At 41.5% G+C, this 14,779-nt stretch overlaps 1 long non-coding RNA gene across 1 annotated transcript in view; it reads left to right on the top strand.

The window, feature by feature from the left end:
* The window catches only part of LOC144380473 (uncharacterized), a 172,594-nt gene extending 158,119 nt beyond the window's left edge, over window positions 1–14,475 (top strand). Inside the window, exon 3 of the long non-coding RNA XR_013444637.1 lies at window positions 14,323–14,475. This is a non-coding gene — a long non-coding RNA (uncharacterized LOC144380473). The remainder of the gene's footprint in view (window positions 1–14,322) is intronic.
* Window positions 14,476–14,779: the final 304 nt, after the last annotated feature.

Raw genomic sequence — 14,779 nt, 5'->3', positions numbered from 1 at the left:
TTGTTTTCTTCAGATAAATACCCAGTGGAATTTGCTGGATCATGTGGTAGTTCTATTTACATTTCCTTTCTTTGGGTTGCTATTGGCCATAGACTTTCATCAAGTTGAGATCTCTGTGTCCAACAAGCAGTGTAGTGCTGGAATGCTACAATGTCTTGTGTAGAACTGACAATTCGGTGAAGGAAATAAGGACAGGGGTGGGAGGGAGAGAAAGAGACTTTCCAGCTCAAGTATTCTGCAGTGCCAAGACTGTTATGGGGTACAGCATGGGGTCATCAATTTCTGTCCATACTGAGGAACAGTGGAATTTCTCTGTGGTTCATCCATCCATCCGTTCATTCAATAAATATGTATTCATCATCCACTTTGTGCAAGATCTTGGGATAGAGAGGTAAATAATACTCACACTCTGAAGGAGGGAAACAGGTCAAAAAATAAATGCATATAAGTGGGAGGAGCCCATTTTTGCCTTACTATCTCCCAGCCCTAAGATAAATGCTCTGCCATTTTCATCAGAAGGAGGGAGAATACAGGGTCAGAGCCTTTCCTTTCCTCACCTGCCCAAATGAATCATGAAGGGCCCCAGCATTCTCTAAAGGATATGCTGTCTGATCATATAGGCTAAGGAATGAGATAAAACTCGATTGGATTAATGTGAGCCAGACTCCTGGACTTTTTCCATTTGCTTTAAAAGGTCAACTAGTCTAATGTGGAATACGTGTGGGGAAAGGTGAGCTTTGGGCTTTGCAAGGGTGAAGGGAAGATTCAGATAATATCCAAGGTGAATAAAATGAACTAGCTGTGTTTTATCTTCAAAGAGGCCACATAACGGGGGTCAGCAATCATAACAGGTGGGCATGGTATGTCTGCCAGCCATACACATCTGTTTAGTGAACGATTTGAATTCTAATGACATTCAAACTGGATAAGACAATTGTACTTCTTCCCAGTGTGGTTATTAATAGCATTCCCTTTTGCTTTCAAAAGTGTCCGAGGTTAGAAGATAAATTATATGGCCATGGTAGTAACTCAAGAAGAGCAAGTCAAGCCCCATCTGCATTCACCATGGAAAAGTATGACCAAAATATGGTTGTTATTAAAATCTTTCATGTTAACATTTTGCTGGTGTGGGAAGTTATAAATCTCCTGGAAAGAATACGGTTCAACAAACATTGTTTCTGCAGGGCTTGTGTTAAGAGAATAAAAGAGACAGAAGAATGAATAGGACAGAGGCCTCTTCTGGAAGAGTTTATGACCCGATAGAGGTGACACATAAAAAATAACATATGTCTAAAGCCTTACGTCCCTGAAACTCGGATGCTAGAACATGAAGGGGCCTGGGGCTAATTTTATCACCTCATTTTATAGAGGAGGAGGTTGCTTGCCCAGGTTCACATAACCCGTGGGTGCTGAGACTAGGGGCTTTGCCTGGGACTATCCCAGTTTATGTGTCTCGTCCTGGCCTAACTACTAATAGCATACCCTCTTAATCTCAAGTTCCCCTACTATAGGGAGCTGGGCCTCCCAACTCAGACCAATAGTTCTCCATTGTGGCACTACTCACATCTAGTGCTGGGTAACTCTTCATCGTGGGAGGTGGGCAGCTGAGTCTTGTGCATTGAAGGATGTTTAGCAGCATCCCACCAGAGGCAAGTAGCAGCCCCACTCCCGGTTGTGACAGCCAGACTGCCTCCAGACATTGCCAGATGTCCCTTGGGAAGCATAATCATCCTGGTTGAGAACCTCTGCACTAGACAATGACCTTGACAATGGTTGGCCAGACTTTACCAGGCTGCCACCTAACTCCAAAATATAACCAACCAAGAATACTTTCATTCGCTTCCCCCTTTTTTTGAACTCTTAATATGACAATCTCAAGAACACCATTTAAGGCAAAGACTTCAATGGGAAAATATTTATCTCAAAAAGCTGTCAGGTAGAATTATTGTTTTCCATGTAAATTAATATTTTCTGTGAACAGAATACCCCCTAAAAAAGGGTATTAAATCTGAAATGTTGGTCCACAGCTTCATGACAGGTTACAAATTGTATGGATTGCTATTTCAACCTGTTGCCCAAGTGAAAAAAAGGAGAGAGGCTATTAAAATTATTTCTGTAATACTTGGAACCTACTTTTATTTTTTTTAAGTTTTTATCTAAATTCCAGTTAGTTGAGGGGAGAGGGGAGGGAAAAAAATAAATTCCAGTTAATTAACATACAGTGTAATATTAGTTTTGGGCGTACAATATAGTGATTCAACACTTCCATACGTCAGCCTGTGCTCATCACAACAAGTGCGCTCCCTAATCCCCACAATGTACTTCACCCATCCCCCACCCACCTCCCTTCTGGTAACCATTGGAACCTACTTTTAAAGTGATATTTCTGAGTATGCTTTGCTGTTTGTTTGTTTGTTTGTTTTTTTAAACAGGAAGAGACAATGCTGGCCCAAACTGTGAAATTGGTATTCTTCTCACACACCCCACTTTCAACACTTCCTTCTTTATTCTTTCCAACTTGGCATTACTATATTAAATTGTGCTGTCATGAAAAAGACCTACCTATTCCCAAATAAGAATAATTTATTGATTTAAGCAATATATACTAAGTGGCTCCATGCCACCCTGCTCCAGGGCTGGAGATGCATTGGTGATCCCTGGTCTTGGCCCTTGAGATGCCCATGGTCTAATGGGAGCTCATTCGCACCAATTCACTCATTCGCTGACCCCCTTTATGTGGCCTCTTTGAAGATAAAACTCATTCGCACATCACTGATAACACTTAGTGCACAGTGGGTCTCAAACTTAAGTGTACATCAGCATCACCTACAGGGGTTGTTTCTGATTCAGTGGGGCTGGAATAGGGCCCAGACAAGTTTTTTAGTGATGCTGATAGTGCCGATCTGGACATGACACTTTGAGAACCATTGGTTTCATCTCAGGGATATTTATGCGTTAGGACTGAGGAGCGTTTAGGCAGAGAGGTAACATGACTTCATTGAATTCATCTCCCTGCAGTTGCCCCTGTCTTTGCCCCTTTCCTTCCTCTTCTCATTCCCCATTTCACTTCATGTACCCAACATCCTCATGCTTCCTTGACCCTCCTCTATCAGACACTGCTCTTAAGGAAGAATTTTATATCAAACACTAGCAGGGCATTAAGGTGATGTCTTACCTTTTCCAGTGTAATTGGTATTTGGACATATCCCTGCTTGTGGAATGGGACACAACATCTATGTCAACTTTTTAGGACTGATTTAGGTAAATCTCCTCTCTATACACATTCTTACTACACCAGACCTATCGGTGTAGGTGTTGCACACAGATCGTCTCTGCCGTATTGTGTAACCTGTACACAAACATCAAACAAACCATCTGTATGATGAAGGTATGATTGTTAAGGCACCTTTAAGCCCTGATCTTTTATGATGATGCAAATCCAGGGTCTAGGTAAACCTTACTGAAGTGTCAGAATTGTCCTTTCTCTTGTTGAGGGGCTAATGTCACTGAGAAGACACCGCCACTACCGCTTTCTTCTCATTTGGCCAAAGTACAAAAGAGGTATCCAGACTCCTATTTATTGGGGTTATGAAAACTCATCTAAACAGGGCAGTATGGGGCGCCTGGGTGGTTCCGTCGTTGCGCGTCTGCCTTCGGCTCAGGTCATGATCCCAGGGTCCTGGGATCGAGCCCCACATCGGACTCCCTGCTCCGCGGGAAGCCTGCTTCTCCCTCTCCCACTCCCCCTGCTTGTGTTTCTGCTCTCACTATGTCTCTCTCTGTCAAATAAGTAAATAAAATCTTTAAAAAAAAAAAAACAGGGCAGTATGTGCAGAATGAAAAATTTTAAATGACACCTTTAACTTGAGAGCTGTTATTAAAGTTAAACCCTCTCACATTCAAAGTAATCACTAGGTATTAAACAATAGGAAGAACTACTTCCTTTGAATAATTTTGATGGCTGCTTTCTCTTCAACCCCACATTACTGGGGTTAATCTTTTGTGAATGAAGGGAGAGAACCTATGATTACATCTAGTGTGTGAAGTCGAGGGAAATTCAACATGAACACTCAACCTCCCAATGAGTTTGTAACAGGTCATGTGTCTATTCATCTGGGTTGATGTCACGTGCAATTAATGACTGAATAGTCTAATCGATAATTGATCTAGTTAACTTTTTAGCTGAGTGGTTGGACCTGAATCCCAATGAGAGCAGTGAGTGGAAAATAACATCTGTGTAAGTGTTACAACCAGTGAATTTGAGGAAAAAGTAGGTGGTGCAGGCAGAAACTGTCTTGCTTTTTCCCAATGCCCTACCTCCATCCTAAGGAGGAGTGGAGATGAGCCTTAGTGATGAGGGGACAGGAAAGGAAGGAGGAAAACAATTTCCATGTGGTCTACAGGTTATATCTCAGGAAAGATATTTTGATATTACTCTCCATTTTCCCTTCATATTTTAAAGAGTCCCACCCACTCATCCTCTTACCATTAGACCATTTTAGAAGCCTGGCACATAATGATGATGCAGATTTAGCAGTCTGATGAAAGCTATACTGGGTACAGTTCCAGACATATTATTGGTAGCCTTTTCATGCTTTGAAACTGTTTGCAAAGTTACCCAATATTTAAATGAGGATGAACTGTCCAATCAGAATGAGTTGAAGTATCCAAGAACAAATAATGGTAATTGTATCAGCTGCTAATTTTAAGACTTCACAATGTATTCCCTTTTTGACAAGTATTTATTTTACCCCTTTGGTTCATCAGAGTATTACATCAAAACACTGTGATAGGAGCACCTGGGTGGCTCAGTCCTTTAAGTGTCTGCCTTAGGCTCAGGTCATGATCTCAGGGTCCTGGGATCGAGCTCTGTGTTGGGCTCCCTGCTCAGTGGGGAGTCTGCTTCTCCCTCTCCCTCTTCCCCTCTCCCCTGCTCATGTTCTCTCTCTCTCAAATAAATAAATAAAATCTTTAAAAAAAAAAAAGAACACTGTGATAGATGGTGATGCTGAAAGCATAGTGAGTATACCAATTAGGAATGTGTTTGGCTGTAAGTAACAAAACTCAACTTCTACATGCCAGGCAAATTGTGAAGTTCTTTTCTTTTCTTTTCCTTTTTTAAAGATTTAATTTATTTATTTGAGAAAGAGAGAGCCAGAGAGAGAGAGTACAAGTGGAGGGGAGGGGCAGAGGGAGAAGCAGGCTCCCCACTGAGCAGGGAGCCCAACTTGGGGCTTTATCCCAGGACCCTAGGATCATGACCTGAGCCAAAGGCAGACGCTTAACTAACTGAGCCATTCAGGTGCCCCTTTTTTCAGGCATAATGTGTTATCTTTACAGCAACCCTGCAAGATAGTTACTAAAGAAAAAAAATAAGCCCAGAGTAGTGAAGTAATTTGCCTAAGGACACAATCTTAAAATAATAGCTTTTCCTAGAATTTTTCAAATCAGTAAAAGATATAGCATTGCTTGAGAATATCAGGACTTCTAAATCAATCCAGAAAACTCAGGATCAATTTCTGTGTGGCCTGATGAAAAGCTCAGATGGGCAAGTTCCTAAGTGGAACAGAGGCCCCAGGGCAAGGTTATTGTTTAGTCAGGGGGTACCCATGGGATATATCTTTTGTATTTGTTACAAGCGGATACATGAAGGTAAGGATTGCTTAGAGATAGGTAGGGGTGGTTGGGTTTGGGGATCATGTGTATCCTCTTGTGGTAGGTACTATAGATTGTCTCAACACCCCTTTCCAAAGGCTTCCACCCTTGCCTTCTTTTGTTTTAAAGGCTATAAAGCTTGAAACCTTATTTTTGAATGAGATACAGGTGGGCATCTACTGAGGGTGGTTCTGGGAAAGTTTTGCTTTCTGAATGTGAGGGGAGACTGTCAGCTGCCACAGTCCTCTGTCCTTTCTCTCTGCTTGGAATGTAAACTTGACATGTAGAGTTGCACCAGACATCTTACAACCATGATGGCAAAAGCCAATGTAACTTATTCCATTCATGGAGCAGAAAGAACTGGGTGTCTGATGATATCATTCACCCAAGATTATCTGCTTTTGAGCAGCTTGTCACGAGAAAATAAACTATTTGCTTCAGCAACTGTAAGTTGAGTTTCAGTTATTTACTGTTGAATGCATTCCCAAGTGACACCCCCTCCTTGGTATAAGCCTCACCACCCCACATAATGTTTTAATATGATAGCCTGATGGACCAAAGGGAAAAATATTGTACCTGTCAGCAAAGTGATAGAAAGTGAAGCCTTGTAATACATGTAATCAACTTTGTAAATTGTGAAACATAAGTTTGTATTTGTCTACAATGGTATAAGAAGGATAAATGTATACAGACAAGAAGAAATCCAAAAAACAGCCTGTAGATTAGACTGTTGTTCAGCCTATATTCATTCCTTTTACCCCATTTCCCCAAAACTTCATGGGAGGAGTATATTTCCCTTCCCTACTAATGTTGGGCTTGGCTGTGAGACTTGTTTTGGCCAATGGGATGTGGGCAGAAGTGACAGTCATAGTCTAGGTCTTAAGAGATACCATGTGTTTCCTTCTGCTCGCACTCTTGCACTTCTGCCATAGCCATAAGAAGAGCAGACCTTGGGTAAACTGCCGGTCTAAGGAGGATGAGGGACGTGTAAAGCAGAGATGAACTGAACCCACATCCTGGAGCCGCGCCCAGCCAAGATCAGCCAAACTCTAGCTGAAATGAAGTCATCTGATGGCTTGACAGGGGCTAGAGGATCCACTTCCAAGGTGGCTTTCTCATGAGTCTCTTGCCATGTAGACCTCTCCTAAGGCTGCTGAGTGTCCTCATGGCATGGCAGCTAGGTTCCCTAGAGCAAGTAATCTAAGAGAGCAGTGTTTCTTATGACCTAGCTTAAAAGATCACACTCTGTCAGTTTCACAATATCCAATTAGTTACACAGGTCAGTTCTATTCACTGGAAGCCATCTTGGAGGCTGGCTACCATACTTTCTAATAGATGTTTTCAACACAATCTCTCTGACTGCTCCAGGCACCTTCTCAAAATGGATTTATAATTTAAACTGGTGGTTCTTAACCCCCACTCCCTGGGGACATTTGACAATGTCTAGAGACATTTTTGGTTGTCCCAAATGGGAGAGGGGAGCGCTACTGGCATTTAGTGAGTAGAAGCCAAGGGTGCTGCTACACATTCAATGATGCACAGGATATTCTCCCCACAACGAAGAATTATTCAGCCCCAAATGTCAAACAGTGATAAGGCAAAGAAACTCTGCATTTAAACTATTATAGTCTGTGAAAATTTTATTTTATTTTATTATTTTATTTTATTTATTTGACAGAGAGAGACAGCACGAGAGGGAACACAAGCAGGGGGTAGTTGGAGAGGGAGAAGCAGGCTCCCTGCGGAGCAGAGAGCCTGACGCAGGGCTTGATCCCAGGACGCCGGGATCATGACCTGAGCCGAAGGCAGACACTCAACAACTGAGCCACCCAGGCGCCCCAGTCTGCTAAAATTTTAAAGTTTCCTCTTACAGATCCTTCAATATGTCATATAAACACTGCTTTTCATTTTCAGTCAGGTATAGTCAGATTAAGCAAAATTGAGTTATTATAGTGCATGATCAGATTGCAGGTGCACAACCAAAAGGCAGTGAGCAGGAGAAATGAATTTGGATAAGAAAACACACAAATGCCTTCCCAGAAGAGCTCCGTGTGTGTGTGTGTGTGTGTGTGTGTGTGTGTGTATGTGTGTATGGGGGAGTGCCCTTTTGCGTGATATACTTGCTGACTTTGCAAAAGCAGCACCAAATAATTGCTATTTCATTGAGAACTCCCTGCATACAACTAGAAACAGCCCTAGTGGGGTGACACTGTGAATTGTGAAAAAAAAAAATCAATTGGGGATTTTAAAGACAAGCAGAAGAAGAATGAGAAAGTGAATTCAATAGAGTTTTATTGACAACTTATAGCTTATAGAGCTTTCTCTATAACCCCTGACAAGTCTTCTTTGCATCCAAGGTTTATTTGAGTGCTTAAAGGGGGCTAAGATAATAAATCCATAACACAGTAGCTGGTTCTGTCAGAGACTGAGCTCCTCCTTTCTCAGAAGTGCTTAGAAGCCAAGGAGGAGTGATTATCAAACAGACTGCTAGATTTGGGGCCAGCCTCAGGACTCTCTGTGCCTTCTAACAATTAGGGAGATAAAGAAGATCAGCGTGAACTCTAATCTTCCTTGCACAAACCAGGAACAACTGAATTGGCTTCTGGGCAGTGTTCAGAACCACTGGAACAATGAGAAAAGTCAGGTAACACTGGATTTCCTGAGTGTCTCTAGGCTAGGACATGGGTAACAGTTCTTCAAAAGAGGAAAACTATCAATGTATCTTTGTATCGAAAGTTCCACTTGTTGATGAATATATATGCCTATATTCTTAAACTTGTTTTAGAAAATATGACTTAATAAATAACTATAATATATAGATTATATATAAACTATATTATTCTCTGTATAATATGTATTATATAAATGTATAAAATTATTTTTTTTCTTTCACATGGGAAGCCATGGGAGGAATAAAACCACTCTTAGAGAATGTGGAGGCTACAATGAGGAGAAGCAATTATCTCATTCCCCAATTTAGCATCTGCTTGGGCAGTAGGAAGTTGGTGGGGGGAGGGGGATGGAGAGAGAGAGAGATGTTACTTTATATGGAAGCAGGATCTTTGCTTGACCTAAGGATCTTGACAGTGTCACTGGGCTGAAATCAAGGTGTCAGCAGGGCTAGACTCCCTCAGGAGGCTCTAAGGATGGTCCATTCCTTGCCTCTTCCAGCTTCTGGTGGCTGCTGGCTTCCATGGTTTGTGGCTCTGTCACTCCAATCTCTGCCTCTATGGCTACACTGCCTTCTTTCTTTTGTCAAGTTTCCCTCTGCCTCCCTCTTACAAGGATACATATGATTGCATTTAGTGCCCACCCTGATAATCCTGGATAATCTCTCCATCTCAGGATTCTTAACCACATGGGCAAAGATCTTATTTCTGTATAAGGTAACATTTATAGGTTTCAGAGATTAGAACCTGATATATTTTGGGGGGACATTTTCAGCCTACCACACCTAATTATCTTGTTCCACCCCTAGTTCTTCCAGGGCTCAGCTCCACCCTACACCCTATTTACCTATTTATCACACACATACCCCCACACACACCCACACGCACACACCTCTTTCTTTTTTCTTTTTTTTAAGATTTTTTTATTCATTTGAGACACAGAGATACAGAGAGAGAGAGAGAGCATGAGCAGGGGGAGAGGCAGAGGGAGAGGGAGAAGCAGGCTCCCTGCCGAGCCAGGAGCCCGATGTGGGGCTCGAGCCCAGGACCCTGGGATCAAGAGCTGAGCCGAAGGCAGAGGCCCAACCATCTGAGCCATCCAGGCGCCCCTCTCTTTTTTTTCTTAATAAAGCTTGGTAAACCAAATCTTTAGCAACTTGAAACTTATTAGCCCGGAGGGCTCTATGTTTGCATTCTACCTGTAGCAGCAGTGTTGGTGGTGAAGTAGGTTTTTGTAGATACTTCTAATGCCGCAAAGAAAAGGAAGAAAAACAAAGGAGAAAGTTAACTTTCTATACAGAAAGAGGCTGAATACTGTTATTTTGCCCTGTGATGAAATCATATGGTATAGTCAAGAATTTGTTATAAAAAATGAGTACAGAAATATCTTACCAGAGAGGAAGCTAATGATTGCTGGTCCCTAAAGGTAAACCTTGACTAAAACTTTTGGTTGGAATTCTATAAGCCAAAAATGTCAATTGTTCCCAGGAGTCTGGGAGATGCTGAGTCTTCTTCCCCTCACACCTGTCTGTCCAGGAGACGTACTTCTTTTCAGTCAATAAAGAAACAAGGAGCTCTTTCTGAAACTTTTACTTCGAAGGTCAGAAATTAAATGTACACTGTGTATCTGAGGCTCAATCTCTGCACATTTCATGTGGCTCTTTAGCTACATGGTTGAAAGACTTGCTATGGCCCAGTGAGTTTCATTAATACAGAACTGACATATCCAGCCACAGGAGCAGCACTCCCTGAAATCAATGCACTTTAGAAGTACAAGAAAAGATAAAGAAAAATATTCAGCTATATAGAAAGGAAGAGGAGTTTATTTTAGGGAAAAAGTTAAAGCTAGAAGAGACCTGAGGTTATATAGTTCACAGATGAGGAAACTGAAGCCCAGAAAGATCACAAGATGTATCAGTCAGTTATGGCTGCATAACAAACAACTACAGGATCTTAGCAGCTTACAATAAGCATGTATTTAGCTAATGCATTTCTGGGCATTTGCTGATTCACGGTTTGGCTGATCTAGGTTTTTTGTGGCTAGAGCAGTTCTGTCTTCACATTTTATGTCCTTGGGTTTACTCCAAATGACTCTCACCTTCCTTGAACCAGTGGCCAACTGGAGGAGGTTTTCCTTTGGTAATGGTAGAGGCACCAGAGAGTGAGTAGATGCGCAGGAGGTCTTTTAAGGCCTAGACCTGGAACTGAAAGACTGTTATATCCACCCACATGTTATTGGCCAACATAAGTCACATGGCCAAGCCCAAAGTAAAGGGCAGGGAAATAATCTCTGCCCACGATGAGGCCCTGCCAAGGGTATGGACTGAGGAAGGGATGAAGAGTTAGAGCCAACCATTTAATCATCCATGCAAAATTTGCCTGTGATCAAAGAGCTATACAATGGCTCATTCAGGACACTAGAATTCAGGTCTCCTGACCCACCCCCCACCCATCCAGGGCTTTTCCCAGTAACCAGGCAGGCACTCAGTGGAGCATACAATAGATGAATTTAAAATATCTCTCTGGAGGGGCGCCTGGGTGGCTCAGTCGTTAACCATCTGCCTTCAGCTCGGGTCATGGTCCCAGGGTCCTGGGATCGAGCCCCGCATCGGGCTCCCTGCTCTGCGGGAGGTCTGCTTCTCCCTCTCTCACTCCCCCTGCTTGTGTTCCCTCTCTCATTGTGTCTCTCTCTGTCAAATAAATAAAAAAATCTTTTAAAAAAAATCTATCTGGAAATGTAAATTATCAAGATGATACAACACTGCACAACTGCTTACATTTATTTTATGTAGATTTTTTTCTATTTCCTGTTCACATAATTAAAAGCCGTTCATATATTCCCCGTAATTACTATCTGCAAAGGCATATGACACTGGTACATGTTCAGCGTGGTACTGTTTTCATTCATTGTCAACCCAAGTTTCTCCAGCCTGTGGTCATGTTAGAAAGAAAAGTTCAGATTTTACTGGTTTTGCAAAATCCTTTCTAGTGGCTCAGGAGAAGCCTTCTCATCTTCCCCTCGAGCTCCTCAAGAACATCTGCTACTTGGAGCTATTCATCATTACAGCCAGCCTCTCCGGGACGCCCAGGTGCCCCAGAGCTGTGAATCCTCGAGTCGCCAAAGTGACACTGTGTTCCCTGCAGCCTTCTTCCATATCCTCAGCAGAGCGACAGTACAAGGCATCCTAGACCTGAATATTCAGACTTTCTCATGCAAATGAGTTCCTAAGTTTTTCCTGTTATCCTGTTTCTCCAGAGAGTTCAGACATGAGTATACAGAGCCAAGCCAGGGACCTGTATGTTCAAAAGACCATTTTTGACTCTTCCCTAAGGTGCTTAGAGCATCTTCCTCTTCATTCAGCCAAGGACGTTTATGCAGATCAGTTTATAGATATAAATTCACCAGACATATCTGAATCACAGTTAAGGCCTAAATTGAGATTGTTTTCATGTATTTTGTTTGAAGAATGAGCCCGCAGATTAGCATAAAAAAAATTGTTGCCCAAAATGGAATTCAGCAAAGGTGTGAGTCAGTCATTTCCATTAGGAAACGGAAATTAATGATAAATGGCTGATTTTAGTGACTTGCTTTGTAGTTCTCTTATTTTTTTCTCCCTTAGAGATTATGACTTGACATTTTTAAATGGTTTCTAAAATGCGATTTACAGAAAACTTCTCAGTTTCATGGGGCATAGCTAAGTTGAATTGGAACATGGCAAACCTATTTAATTTTGCTGAGAATGCATTTAGAAACTGAGTCTTTCTGCTAAATGCTTGTGCATATTCCCAAAGGTCTTTTTTTTTCTCTGTTGAGATAAACTCTCAACATGGCCCTAAAGATGTAGATGAAATGGGGATTTAAATCTCAGCTTTCTGTTTCAGTTGGGAGATCTGTGCCTTCTTTCCCTTTGGCTAGAAAAACAAAAAGGAAAGCTCACATTAGCAAATGCTTTCCTCCTTAGGTACCACTTTGCCATGAGGGATCTGGCTTAGCCCTTCTCAAACATTTTAAACCAAAAGACACTTCTGAGACTTATTTGTCTCAATGCTATACTTTTATGCTGAACTCTCTTGAAAATTACTATCTTCTCTATATATTCACCAACCAAAGAGACAAAAGCAAAAATATATTTTTTATTTTCTAAATATAAAATCATCTTCTATTAAGTATGGTTTTACAAACTGTACACGCCTCCCAGGTATTCTGATTCGCCCATGTGGAAAAGCACTGCCCACTCCCCTCAGTCATTTTTTAAGTCCTGTCCCAGACTGCCAGTAAAGCAGTTACTGTCTGTGCCTCACCCATATCTAGTTTGGTCTTACCAGTTTAGTGGGCAGATCTGATTTCTAGCTGACAAAATCTCATCTCTTTTCCTAAGAATTTTCTCTCGCCACTGAAGCCCTCTCTGACAGTTCACAAGGTGGGCCAAGAAATTAACATCCCTCCAGCTCCCCTAACGGTCTGAACTGGTGTGTAAATACCCCAGCTCCCTTGCCCCTCCAGTAAGATAATTCTGAGCCACGTGTTCTATACTGGGTCCCAGACCTCCCAGTGTGTTTGGTAGTGCACCCTTTATTCATTCCTTCCCTTTCCTGACACACTTCCCCACTCACCTGCCAGAACTTCCTTAATTATCTCACAAATAAATGATTTGCACTAAAATTCATGTCTTCCGGGCCTGCTTCTGGGGAAATTAAACCAGTTGGGTAAGATCAAGAAACACACTACATCCTGATAACAGCATCAGGTAGAATACTCTGGACACTGGGAATACAAAGATATGTAGGATACGATCCCTACTCTTAGGTTCTTTAGAGTCAGTTTGGGGAAAGATGGGCTGAAGCAGGTAAACACAGTGTCCTTTGATATGTATTAATAAAGGTGCTACAGAGGGTTTATGGGCAGTTTCATCACTTTTCAGCTCTGTGACCTCAGTTTCACCATCTGAAAAATGGGGCATTGTGAGGTTTAAATGAAACAGTATATATAAAATGCCTATGGCAGTTCCCAAGTCATGCACTGAGGTACTCTGGAGCACTGCAGGAAATTCACAATGAGTGCAGCAGTATATTCTATTTATGTGTTTGTCTATTTGTTTCCAATTTTATTGAGAATTAATTGCCAAATGTAATTGTATATATTTAAAGTGTACAATGTGATGATTTGATATACATATACATTGTAGCAGGATTACAGAGATCAAGAGAATTAACACATTCCTCACCTCACATAGTTAACTCTTTTGTGTATGTTTGTGTGTGAGTGGTGAGAATGCCTAATATCTATTCTCCACAACTTTCAAGTCTACAGTACCATTTATTAACTATAGTCATCATGCTGTATATTAGATCCTCCAAACTTACTCATCTTATAACTGGAAGTTTGCACCCTCTGACCAACATCTCTCCATTTCCCCCACCCCAAGGCCCCTGGCACCTTCCATTCTATTCTCTGTTTCTATGAAATGAACCTCTTCTTTTTTTGGTTCTACATATAAGTGATACCACATAGTATTTGTCTTTCACTGTCTGGCTTATTTCACTTAGCATAATACCTTCCAGTTCCATCCATTCTGTCACAACTAGCAGGCTTTCCTTCTGTTTTATGGCTGAATCATATTTTGTTGTGTGTATGTGTATGTGCATTTGTGTGAGTATGTAGTGTGTATATACATTATATATAATCACATTTTCTTTATCCATTTTTCTGTGTAAGGACTTTCAGATTGTTTCCATAGCTTCATTCCTGTGAATAATGCTGCAATAAACATGAGAGTGCAGATATCTCTTTGAGATACTGATTCCTTTTCCTTTGGATATATACCCAAGAGTGAAATTAGCAGGGTATTTTAAATTTTTGAGGGAAACTCAGAGCTATGCAACATCTTTTGGACACTATGGAAACTACTAGCTTGAGGTAGGTAGTTCACAGTTTCAACATTAGATCTGGTGACATTACTTTTTTTTTTTTTTTAAGATTTATTTATTTATTTGACAGAGAGAGACACAGCGAGAGAGGGAACACAAGCAGGGGGAGTGGGAGAGGAAGAAGCAGGCTTCCCGCCGAGCAGAGAGCCCAATGCGGGGCTCAATCCCAGGACCCTGGGATCATGACCTGAGCCGAAGGCAGATGCTTAACGACTGAGCCACCCAGGCGCCCCAAGGTGACATTACTTTTGATAACATGATGTCTTTGCAAGCCTGGTGTTCAGCAGTTGTTGTAGTAAAAACCAAATACCAAGCAAAAATCAATGCAGAACAGGAAATGGGGGGGGCGGGTAGCCGATCTGATTCCAAGGTTTAAGAAATTGTACAGTGCCCAGCAGGTGCACACATCCCATTGGGAAGTAACTGTGGTTATCGAAGACTGAAATTAAAATTTTTTTTATTTATATGCATTATTTTTTCCAAATGGCTGCTAAATCGTTAGGATATAAATATTTAATAAGTTATTT

This window comes from Halichoerus grypus, chromosome X, assembly GCF_964656455.1.
Source record: "Halichoerus grypus chromosome X, mHalGry1.hap1.1, whole genome shotgun sequence".
Taxonomy (NCBI): domain Eukaryota; kingdom Metazoa; phylum Chordata; class Mammalia; order Carnivora; family Phocidae; genus Halichoerus; species Halichoerus grypus.
Note: the sequence above shows the minus strand (reverse complement) of the source record. Positions and strands in the feature narration are given on the sequence as shown.